Genomic DNA, 11,759 nt, shown 5'->3' with positions numbered 1-11,759 from the left:
ACGCTGCATCACGTTTCTCGTCGCACTAGTGTGACATCATGAGAGGCATTTTTTCTAAAACCTGTATGGCCCCGGCGGTCCGATTTGCAGTGGAAACGCTCACCAGAATAGACCGGACCATTCAAACCCGTTCCATTCTAAACGACCCGAACCGATCCGCTCAGTGGAAACGAGGCATAAGTTATAGTAGGCGGAGATACCAGTCCCTAAGTTATGGTAGGCGGAGTCTGCCCTAGCGCTGGCCAATCGCAGCGCAGAGCTCACAGCCTGGGAGGTTATTTTCTCCCAGGCTGTGAGCTCTGCAATGCGATTGGCCAGCGCTAGGGCAGACTCCGCCTACCATAACTTAGGGAACGGAGATACCGGAGGGCATAGCAGGAGAACGGAGCGGCGCCCGGGAATAATAGTAAGTGCAGAGAGATCCCCGGGCGCCGCTCCACATGTCTGTATACTTAGTTCGAAGGGAAAGAATCGGTGAAAGGTCCTCTTTAAAGTCAGCGGGGTCGTTATGTGTCATATCTGCCATTGTCGTAATTTCATTTTCCTGTCCTCCCCTACAATCTTATGGTTTTTCCCTCCCTTTATTGGAATAACAGCCATTAGGCCTGCGCCAAATGTGCATATTGGGGGGCAGTTGTGTAAGATAGCAGGAACTTGGTGGAAATCACATCCATCATGTGACCTCTCTCGTCCACCCCTGACCTCTCCGCTCTCATCTCCTCACACTCTCTCTCCTCTCTACATCCCCAGGAATCTCTCGAGCTCTGCCGCAGGTTGTGCAGAGTGGAGGTGGGCGTGGCCTCCGCAGCCATGTCAGTTGTCCCCGCTCCCTTGCCTAATAAAGTTTTTCCCTTTTGAAGCCGCCGCTCAGCATGCCGGGAGTTGTAGTCTCGGTCCTCCGCTGTGGAGGTTCTTCTCATGGACTGCTTATTGGGACCAGGCTGAGAAGCAGGAGGTGAGAGATCCAGCGCTGCGCACACTGCGGGGGCCGGGGAGCGCACTAACAGCCCGGGGGGTGGCGGGGTGAATCAGGGGATGTCTGCTCGGGGCAGCGCTAGAAGTTACGTGGGGGCAGATCCGGGCGGGGGTCCCGCTGCTCGGACTGGGGAGGTCTGGGACAGGGGGTCGCACAGTTTGGGGAAAGTTCATTTTGTCGCACAGTTTTGTGCCTCCCCCTGTGACCTCACTGCCCGCCGACAACTTTGCCGACAAGCAGGTAGTTGCGGGGAGGTGTCGGCTCTGCTGCCTCTGAGCTCCTGTCCTGGATGTGGTGGTTCCTGATGTCCCCAGTGTCCGGATCATGTCCCCAGTCCGGGGAGAAAGTCCTAAAATGTCCTGTAAAGTCCTTTAGGGGCGGGAAAGCTGTCTGACAACCGGTGTGGGAAGAACTAGAGCTACTGCAGTGGACTGACGGGGGTTGTCGGCCACCAGGACTGACGTGGGACTGACGGGGGTCGTTGGCCACCAGGACTGACTGTGTGACTGACGGGGGTTGTCGGCCACCAGGACTGACGTGTGACTGACGGGGGTCGTTGGCCACCAGGACTGACGTGTGACTGACGGGGGTTGTCGGCCACCAGGACTGACGTGTGACTGACGGGGGTTGTCGGCCACCAGGACTGACGTGTGACTGACGGGGGTTGTCGGCCACCAGGACTGACGTGTGACTGACGGGGGTTGTCGGCCACCAGGACTGACGTGTGACTGACGGGGGTTGTCGGCCACCAGGACTGACGTGTGACTGACGGGGGTTGTCGGCCACCAGGACTGACGTGTGACTGACGGGGGTTGTCGGCCACCAGGACTGACGTGTGACTGACGGGGGTTGTCGGCCACCAGGACTGACGTGTGACTGACGGGGGTTGTCTGCCACCAGGACTGACGCGTGACTGACGGGGGTTGTCACTTAGCTTTCCCAGAATTGCCTGGTTTATGCACCAATATGTGATATGAAAGATTTGTCCTTCATAATTCTGGAAGAGCTGTCTGACAACTCCTGTCATAGAGGTGATGGTGGCCATATTGGTTGTCACTCAGCTTTCCCAGAAGCAGATACAGTGACATAATGCAGCATATGGCGGTTTTATATGCAGGACCTCAGAGCAGATACATTGGGGGAGGGGTGCGCCGGGTGTCGGTGTACACGTGATGTGGGGGCGTCCCCCGGGCCGTTATGTGTCACTGGAGTCGTGAAGTCGGCAGAGAGACGTCCGCCACGTCTTTAGTGCCACTTCCCTCATGCTGGTGCTCACTACCCCCCCCCCCCCCCCCCCCCCACAGACTTGGATTGACGTGTTCGGCTACTTTCACACCAAGGCTCAGCAAAAACGCTTCCCTTACTGATAATACAACCGTCTGCATCCGGTATGTACGGATCCGGTCGTATTATCTGTAACATTGCCAAGGCGGATCCGTCATGAACTCCACTGAAAGTCAATCCGGGACGGATCCGTTTTCTATTGCGTCAGAAAACAGATCCGTCCCCATTGACTTGCATTGTGGGTCATGACGGATCCGTCTTGCTCCGCATCCCATGCACAAGTCTACACACCCTTTAGAAATCGACTTACTTTAGTTACTTGTGCTGTTATTTGGCCTCAGGCGAAAGATTTCGGGATTCATCACTTTCTATAATTGCTGACGGCCGGATTGATGCGATCGCTCCTGTAGATGAATCACTTCTTCTCTATTTTTATCGTTGATTCATCTTTGAGTCATCAGCGCGAGCAGATCTACGGCCGGATGCATCGTGTGTGTGTCTCTTAAAGGGCACCCTGACGTTAAAGGGGTTTTCTCACTTTATGTAGAGAAAGTTAATACAAGGCACTTCCTAATGTATTGTGATTGTCCGTATTGCACCCTTTGCTGGCTGGATTCATTTTTCCATCACATTATACACTGCTCGTTTCCATGGTTACAACCACCCTGCAATCCATCAGCGGCGGCCGTGCTGTGCGGTCCTGTTCAAGTGAATAGCTGCAGTACCAGTCACAGCCACAAGCACAAGGGTGGTGCTGTGATGGGTGAATAAGTACAGCACCGCAGCCTCTTCGTTCAGCTGACTGACCGATTGCTGGGAGTTGGACTCCTAATATTATAGTTTTGGAAAAAGTATATCCATATGAAAGGTGATAATGTTGGATCAGATGGGAGAAGTCCTGAGGACTCCATTCTTATGCTCCCATTATGCATATAGAGAATGGGGGTCACTAGGTCCCTTTCTTCTGGTTGCTTGTCCCGGGGGTCAGACCCCATTAATACCAAATCTAAGATTTATTCTATAAATGAATGATAACAGGTAAAATAAAATCTACAGGGAAAACACCATTAAAGGCTGAGGACGCTCTCTAGGGCTTTTTTTTTTTTTTTAACCTTGCGTTTTACTCATTTGTCTTTATTAAAAATTATAAGCCATTTCTGAGATACAAGGGTTAAAAAAATGAGTCTGTTTGCAAGCTGATAAACTGGCATTGTAGCTAAACTCTTATCAAGGTGATAAGAATATGGCTTTAAAAATGTTTGAGATTAGAGATAAGACCTGCACATGAGCTGCCAGATGACGGGATTCACAGAAAACAGTCAGTTTGCAAACAGTGTTTTCCCTTTCATCCACCATGACGGCTACACATGAGATTGACCCCTTGACCTCTATAGGGGCAGGAACACGCAGAGAGTTTAAAAAGCCCCCATCCACTCTCACCCATCAGTGTTTCCTGTCCCTATGGGGCATCCCACAGAAAGGCAGGTTTTTTTTTATTTTTCAGGTACCTTTAAGGAACGAGGGTTGTCTTCCTTCCTCTCTGCTCTCCTGCGGTGGCTGCTTAAGCTGGGCAGAGGAAAATACAGGAGTTGCTTCTCGTCCCTGAGAGAGCGGGGGCCTGCTTTCACTCCTTGCCGCATGGTCTTCCTTCCCTTGAGTGTGGAAGCAGACCGACGAAAGAGTGCCAGTTCCCGACATAGCCGGAGGGGGCGGAGCCAGGGAGCACATGGGGAGCGCGGGCGCGCGCTTGTGACGTCAGACGCCGCTCTTGGAGCAGGCGATTTGGTCCATTGCTGTCTCCACTGAATTCTGCTCCTGGAGAAGCTACAGCATGTCCGCTCCTGAAGCCACATGGAAAGTGCAGACCCACCTCCGGCCGCTCCTGCTGTGACTTCCCCTGTGGGGAAAAAAATCTGCATTTGTCTTCATGCTTTGCTGGAAACCCGACAGAAGAACAGTTCCATCTCCTAGATGTAAGGGAGACCATTATCCAGTACCTGGAAGCCTCTAAGGAATTTAGGAAGGATGACAATCTTCTGATTCCGTTTGCAGGTCACAATAAAGGGAAGAAGGTTTCCAAAGCTTCTATAGGTCGCTGGATAAAGACCACCATATCCTAATGGGTCTTACAAGTCCTTCTAACGTCAGAGCTCATTCCACCAGGGCAATGGCCCCTTCTTGGGCGGAAAAAGCTGGTGTATCTCTCGATAAGGTTGGTAGGGCCGCTACTTGGTCAAGTATAAATGCGTTCATAAAGCATTACCGTCTAAATGTCTCTGCTTCTACAGACCTGACCTTTGGCCAGAAAGTGTTCACGGATGATGTTGCAGATAGCAGGAAGTTATGGATAAACATCCGACTGGCTTGATCCCAAACTAAGGAGCATAAAGGTGACCCCTATAAAACCCTAAGAGCTCACCCTGACTGCTAAGCACATACAAGGGTCTCAGAGGTAGACAATTGCATGCCCTCGTACCTAGACTGTGTGACACCTGAAAACCCTATAATAGTGAGGGGACACGACCACCGGCTCCCTGCACTTAATATGGACGGAGTCAGGGTCACCTAGAATCAAGCCAGCAAGGAAACACAATACATGAAGGGACTTATCTGAACAAGCATCAACATAAGACTCCAGCAGTGAACACTTCAATCCAGGAAGTAGTATAAACCGCAAAGTGAGGCAGTATGGGAGGGAATATAAAGGAAAGAGGATTAGTCTAAATAGGTGACACCTGGGAGAAGGAAAGGAGATGAGAAAGTGAAACCAAAACAAAGAACATCATACAAGAGGTAGAAAAGGACGTCTGTCAGACCTTCTCACAGAAGTGGCGGTGACAGAAAGTTCTGCAAGCAGTAGCCCCCCCCTACCGTTTAGGCTCCATTCAGACGTCCGTAGTGCATTGCGGATCCGCAATACACCCGGCCAGCACCCCCATAGAAATGCCTACAAGAATAGGACATGCTCTATATTTTTCCGGAGCTGCGGACCGGAAGATCGGGGCCGCGCTCTGGAAATGCAGATGCGGACAGCACACTGTGTGCTGTCTGCATCTCTTCCGGCCCCATAGAGAATGAATGGGTCTGCATAATTACGGAACGGATGCGGACCCATTCTACGGACGTCTGAATGGAGCCTTAATCTGTTAGTTCTCATGTGTAGTCGTCATGGTGGATGAAATGGAAAACCGTAATTAGACTTACCGGTAATTCTGTTTCCTTGAATCCACCATGACGGCTCGTATATTCCCCCCCTTAATTGTTCAAATATGGAGTATGAATGAAGTAATACTCACAAAAAAAAAAAATGATATGCCGTATAATTTTCATGCACCCACTTGGGTAATTTGTAAACACTGATGGGTGATAGTGGGTGGGGGCTTTTTAAACTCTCTGCGTGTTCCTGACCCAATAGAGGTCAAGGGGTCAATCTCATGTGTAGCCGTCATGGTGGATTCAAGGAAACAGAATTACCGGTAAGTCTAATTATTATTTTATTTTTTTTAACTGTTGTATCTCTGAAATAGCTTAATATTTTTAATAAAGACAAATTAAAAAAAAAAAAGATTTTTACCTGAAATTGAGTAAAATGCCATCTAAAAAAAACCAGCCCCTTTAACAAACGCTGAACATAGGAATTCCACTGAAGAACAGCCGTGTCCCCCCCTCCTCCTCCTCCTCACTGTCCTGTGTCTGGCTGTAAGACAGCTGGCTGCAGCAGGAGCCTCCCTGTATTGTATATATTTTGTGTATTGTGTAGTAAATTGAGCTCAGCTATTTTCGGAAGTCCCATAGTAGTGAATGGAGAGCGCACGGTCACCTCTCCATTCATCTTTGCTGGAATTAGCTAAGCCAGAGATCAACCATTTTCAGAACTCCCATACCGGTGAACAGAGGGCGGCTGCGCTTGCGCGGTCCACTCTTCTTAAGTTTGGGAAGCCCGTTCTGGAGATAGGTGTACTATCTGACATTGATGGCGTATCTCAGTGATGGCCAACCTGAGGCTCTCCTGCTGTTGCAAAACTACAACTCCCATCATGCCCGGACAGTCTCTACAGCTATCAGCCTACAGCAGGGCATGGTGGGAGTTGTAGTTTTACAACAGCTGGAGAGCCGCAGGTTGAGATGACGCTTTAATGAAGACAGTTTCTAAAGTCTCTACATATTATATTTTAGATGCATTGGATGAATAAAAAATGGTTGCACAATACAGCGTTCGCCTGTTTACGGAAGTTCCATAGAATTCAATGGAGCCGCAGCGGACATGCGTGACCGACGTTCTATTCAAACTGTAGAACACAGCGCCCAAGTTCTCATGTTTGGTTGGGGGGGGGGGGGGGATCTTAGTGGTCGCACCCTTTCTGATCAGACACTTATCCCGTGGACAAAGGATGAGGGTTTTGTGAGACAACCCCTTTAAGCACATACTTGGTAATATCTCGTTTCGATGAGTTATCCCTTTAATTCTTCCGCTTCGCCGGCGGCTCATTAAAGGATAACTGTCATATTTTTCATAAAAAAAAATCTAAGTTAGCATATGTTACTGCTGCAGCAGCATTCTGCATAAAGCAAGCTTTAGTTTCTTCACTTACCACTGTTTTCCTTGTTTCCCCCATTAGTTACGGCTGTTTTGAATGCTACATTATGAGGATCTTCTCAAGATGGCTCCTCTGCCAGTTCTCTGAGGCCAAAACTGCTTTCCCTCACTTCCAATACAAACTTGCTGTAGCCAGCAGCTTCCTGCCAGCCAATCAGTTTGGATTACTGAGAGACACGCCTCCTCGCTCTGAAGCCTAATGCAGGCATGCAGTGTGAAGGACCGCCCCTCTGTCTTCCTGGAGACAGACGAGCCATAGCAACTGTCTTTTATGAGAGCAGTGGAAAGGGACAGAGGACATTAATGAAAGCTGTTATAAGGTAATTACAGATCTTTTGGCAATCATTGACAGTCTAAGGGCTCTTTCACACTTGCGTTGTTCTGTTCCGGCATAGAGTTCCGTCGTCGGGGCTCTATGCCGGAAGAATCCTGATCAGTTTTATCCTAATGCATTCTGAATGGAGAGAAATCCGTTCAGGATGTCTTCAGTTCCGGACCGGAACGTTTTTTGGCCGGAGAAAATACCGCAGCATGCTGCGCTTTTTGCTCCGGCCAAAAATCCTGAACACTTGCCGCAAAGCCGGATCCGGAATTAATGCCCATTGAAAGGCATTAATCCGGATCCGGCCTTAAGCTAAACGTCGTTTCGGCGCATTGCCGGATCCGACGTTTAGCTTTTTCTGAATGGTTACCATGGCTGCCAGGACGCTAAAGTCCTGTTTGCCATGGTAAAGTGTAGTGGGGAGCAGTATACTTACCGTCCGTGCGGCTCCCCGGGCGCTTCAGAGTGACGTCAGGGCGCCCCACGCGCATGGATGACGTGATCACATGGACACGTCATCCATGCGCATGGGGCGCTCCGACGTCATTCTGGAGCGCCCCGGGAGCCGCACGGACTGTAAGTATACTGCTGCCCCACTACTACTATGGCAGCCAGGACTTGAATAGCGTCCTGGCTGCCATAGTAACACTGAACGCATTTTGAAGATGGATCCGCCTTCAAATGCTTTCAGTTCACTTGCGTTTTTCCGGATCCGGCGGGCACCTCCGGCAAATGGAGTGCACGCCGGATCCGGACAACGCAAGTGTGAAAGAGGCCTAACTCAGGTATACATGCCTAGCTCTAATAAACTAGCAAATAAAAAAAAATATGACAGTTACCCTTTAAAGCTTCATAATTACACCCATTATTTTACAGCATTGCCGATTCCTGAGCTTATGGCCGTGTAAATGTAATAGGATTTTATTTTGACCTTTTATAAGAAATCTATGTCCTCAATTAAAATCCTGCAGTGAGTGCCCGAACGCGCTGAAACTCTCCCGGCTGACGCATTTCGTATTAATAGACAGACCTCTGCCAAATCGGGCCCCTCTCCCAGTGTAAGATGAACGACCTGATACGTGATGTAAGTCGGACGCTCACCTCAATCAGATGCCTAATTAGCTGCGCTTTATAGTATACCGAATGCCCTGGATGTGACACTTTTCGGTTCACTGGGTTCATTTAATGACACGCTCCCTTATTAATTAAAAGAGGACTCCCCTGCATAACGGAAACGGGACGGATCCGTTTTGCAGCCCACAGACTTCTATTATGACGGGATGAGTAACGGAATGCCTCTAAAGGCATTTTGTCATAGAATTGCGTTATGGTCCGTGGTAACGGAATCCATAACGCAACTCTGCTTTTACCACCAAACGAAGCGTGAATGAATTTCAAAATATGAAATTCGCTCATCTCTACTGTGCGCGTCGGGCACCTGTGAGACACTCATATGTGCAGGACAGTAGTTACGCGGGCGGCCCGACTCGCACAGGTTGCTGTGCATACAATTGATACCGCTCCGGGACATATGGCTCGCTCACGGATAGTATGTCTCGGAGGGCATACAGTCGTGTACATGGGCCCTTATAGAGAGGGAATGTTTTTTTATTTTATTTTTCCCTTTACATAACCGTATGAGGGCTTATTTTTTGCAAGAGAATGTGCATTCTCTAAGGTCACCCGCACACGTTGTGGAATACCTGCGTTTTTTCAACTCTGATTCCTGTGCGGAAAAATTGTAGCGTATTACAGTAGCACCAGAGTGTGTGAGACTGCACAAATCTCATGTACACTTCGCGGATGTTTTCTGTGCGTAAATTGACCGGCTGTGGTGTACTTTCCTGACGAAGGGAAACAGTCTGATGCCGAAACGCGTTGTTTCTGTGACCTGTGAAGAATTTCTTCATTCAGCTCCTCAGTATCTTCTGTCCGCATTGCCGGCCACAGTCTTTCTTCTTCTTCGGCAGTTAAAGGGGTTTTCCTATCTTGGACAATGGGGGCATATCGCAAGGATATGCCCGCCTTGTCTGATAGGACGCTGACCATGGATTACATAGTCGGCAACTTAATGCTGAATTTGAGAGGCCGTGCGGTGATATCAGATGCTCATGATGGCAACCTAGGAAGGGACTGCCTTCTCGATCCTAAAACGTGGGTCCAACCTCATTAAAAGCTTCAACATTTTAGTGGGTAAATTCTGGGGATTTAAGCAACACCCCAGGGCTGGCACAAACCCGCTGGGAACACCCACTTGTAGGGGGCATTATATACCGTATTTCCAGGACGTCCCTCCATGACAGCACCCATGGAGGTTGTCCTATTGGTCTCTGTAGGGACAGGAAGCGAGAGAGATTAAAAGGCAAGAAAAAAGAGGAGAGAAATAAGAAGCCATTGCCCTTTTGTAAACCGGTCAGCAGTCTCCAAAACCCTTCCAAGAGTAAAGGGAAGATGGAGCTACCCGAAAGGGGGAAAAGGCAGGGGGTTTCTCTTTAATCCCAATCCCAAAACAGAAAGACAGTGACGCCAGGCCAGTAGGGGGCAGACTTTAATTCTTCTAGGAAAAATGGATCCAGATAAACAAAAATCTGTGGATTCTGGAATCCATCCAGAAGGGGTTCAGAATAGAGTTTCGCTTCCCTCCACCACAGATGTTTCAGATCACAAATTTCCAGTCAGTTTCTCTTCAAGATCAACTTTACGCGGATGTCCAGAAGTTATTAAAATTGGGGGCAATAGTGCAGGTCCCTCCTACACAGGAATTCAAGGGTCATTATTCAAAACAATTTTTCATAACAAAACCAGATGGATCATTAAGGACCATCATCAACCTAAAATTACTGAACAGATGGATAAAACATTATCATTTCAAGATGGAGTCTATAAGATCTACGATTCCACTGATAAATCCAGGGGCCTTCTTGTGCACCCTGGATCTAAAGGATGCCTATTACCACATCCCCATTCACCATCAGTTTCAGCAGTATTTGAGATTCACAATCAAGAAAGGAGGGAAGATAATGTATTATCAATTTCAGTGTCTACCGTTTGGGATGTCGTCAGCCCCCCACAAAGGTAGTGACAGAGATAGTGGCCTATTTAAGACAGAGGCGGGTGATTATAATACCATATCTAGACGACTTTCTTCTTGTAGCAGATTCAGAGCAGGAGTTGGAGAATCACAAGAAAAAGACTGTCTTTGCTCACAGAGCTGGGATGGAAGATAAATCACGAAAAATCAGATTTACAACCCGAAACAAGGAAAAAGTTTCTGGGAACTCTTAGACTCTGTAGTTCAACATTCTTTCCTTCCTCACGACAAACAGATCAATATAAGAGAGGAAATAGACTCTTTCAAATTAAAAGAAAAGCGGACTCTGAAAGAGGCCATGCAGATTCTGGGCCTAATGACCTCGTGCATCGCGACCCAATTCCATTCAAGAATACTCCAGGGAGAGGTCCTCTCTACCTGGGACAAAGATCACCGATCTCTAAACTCCAGGATAGCTCTCTCAAACAGAGCAGTAGACCCCCTCTCTTGGTGGTTGGTAGCAGAAAATCTGTCAAAAGGGGTCTCCTGGAATATGATGCCTCTCAGAATTATAACTACAGACGCAAGCAGCCGCGGTTGGGGGGCTCATTTAAAGGACCAGTTCTTTCAGGGCAGATGGTCCAGTACAGACGCCCTAAGATCCTCAAACTACAGGGAGCTGAAAGCAGTTTGGGAATCTTTTTGAAAGCTGCAGAACATCTCCTCAGAGGTCATCATGTCAGAGTCTTGTCAGACAATATGACGACAATCTTCTACATAAAACGGCAGGGAGGAACAAAGAACCCTCAGCTCCAGAGTCTGGTGGATCTGATCTTCGAGTGGGCAGAAGAGAGGGTCTTTTCCATTACAGCTACACACCTGAAGGGGATCCTCAAATCCACAGCAGACTTCCTCAGCCGGCACAGAGTCGAACCGGGGGAGCGGAAATTAAACAAGGAGGTGTTTCAGAAGATTTGTCAGGAATGGGGGAATCCGCAGGTGGATCTGTTTGCGTCAAGCCAAAATACCCAGCTGGACTGTTTCTTCTCGCTAGACCCAGGAGGGAAACCAATGGCGGTAGATGCTCTATCTCAAAAATGGGACATGAGTCTAGCTTATGCATTTCCTCCACTTCCCCTCATCCCGTTAATTCTGAAGAAGTTGAGATCAAGCACAACTACGCTAATTTTGGTGGCACCAGCCTGGCCCAGGCGAGCCTGGTTTTCGGTGTTGAAGATAATGTCTATCAAGGAACCGATGCCCCTTCCAAAAAGACAGGTTCTCCTATCGCAGGGGCCGCTTTTACATCCCAATCTGGACAGACTGAATTTAACAGCCTGGATCCTGAGAGGCAAACCTTAAGAAACAGAGGGCTTTCGGATAAGGTAATCTCAACGATACAGGGGTATCGCAAACCGGTCACAAGAGCAATATATAATAAGATATGGAAGAAATTTTCGGCCTGGGTATCACAAAATCACGGCACTCAGCTGTGTTTTAGATACACCCTTAGCGGAGCATAGGTGGATTAGGAGTTTCCTAAAGGCAG

General features: G+C 48.6%; 1 long non-coding RNA gene across 1 annotated transcript in view; it reads left to right on the top strand.

The window, feature by feature from the left end:
- The first annotated feature begins 867 nt into the window (after positions 1-867).
- LOC120996439 overlaps positions 868-11,759 on the top strand; it is a 33,472-nt gene continuing 22,580 nt past the window's right edge. Inside the window, exon 1 of the long non-coding RNA XR_005777779.1 lies at positions 868-955. This is a non-coding gene — a long non-coding RNA (uncharacterized LOC120996439). The remainder of the gene's footprint in view (positions 956-11,759) is intronic.

Source organism: Bufo bufo, chromosome 3, assembly GCF_905171765.1.
Source record: "Bufo bufo chromosome 3, aBufBuf1.1, whole genome shotgun sequence".
Lineage (NCBI taxonomy): Eukaryota > Metazoa > Chordata > Amphibia > Anura > Bufonidae > Bufo > Bufo bufo.
The sequence above is the reverse complement of the archived record's forward strand: the minus strand, read 5'-3'. Positions and strand labels throughout refer to the sequence as shown.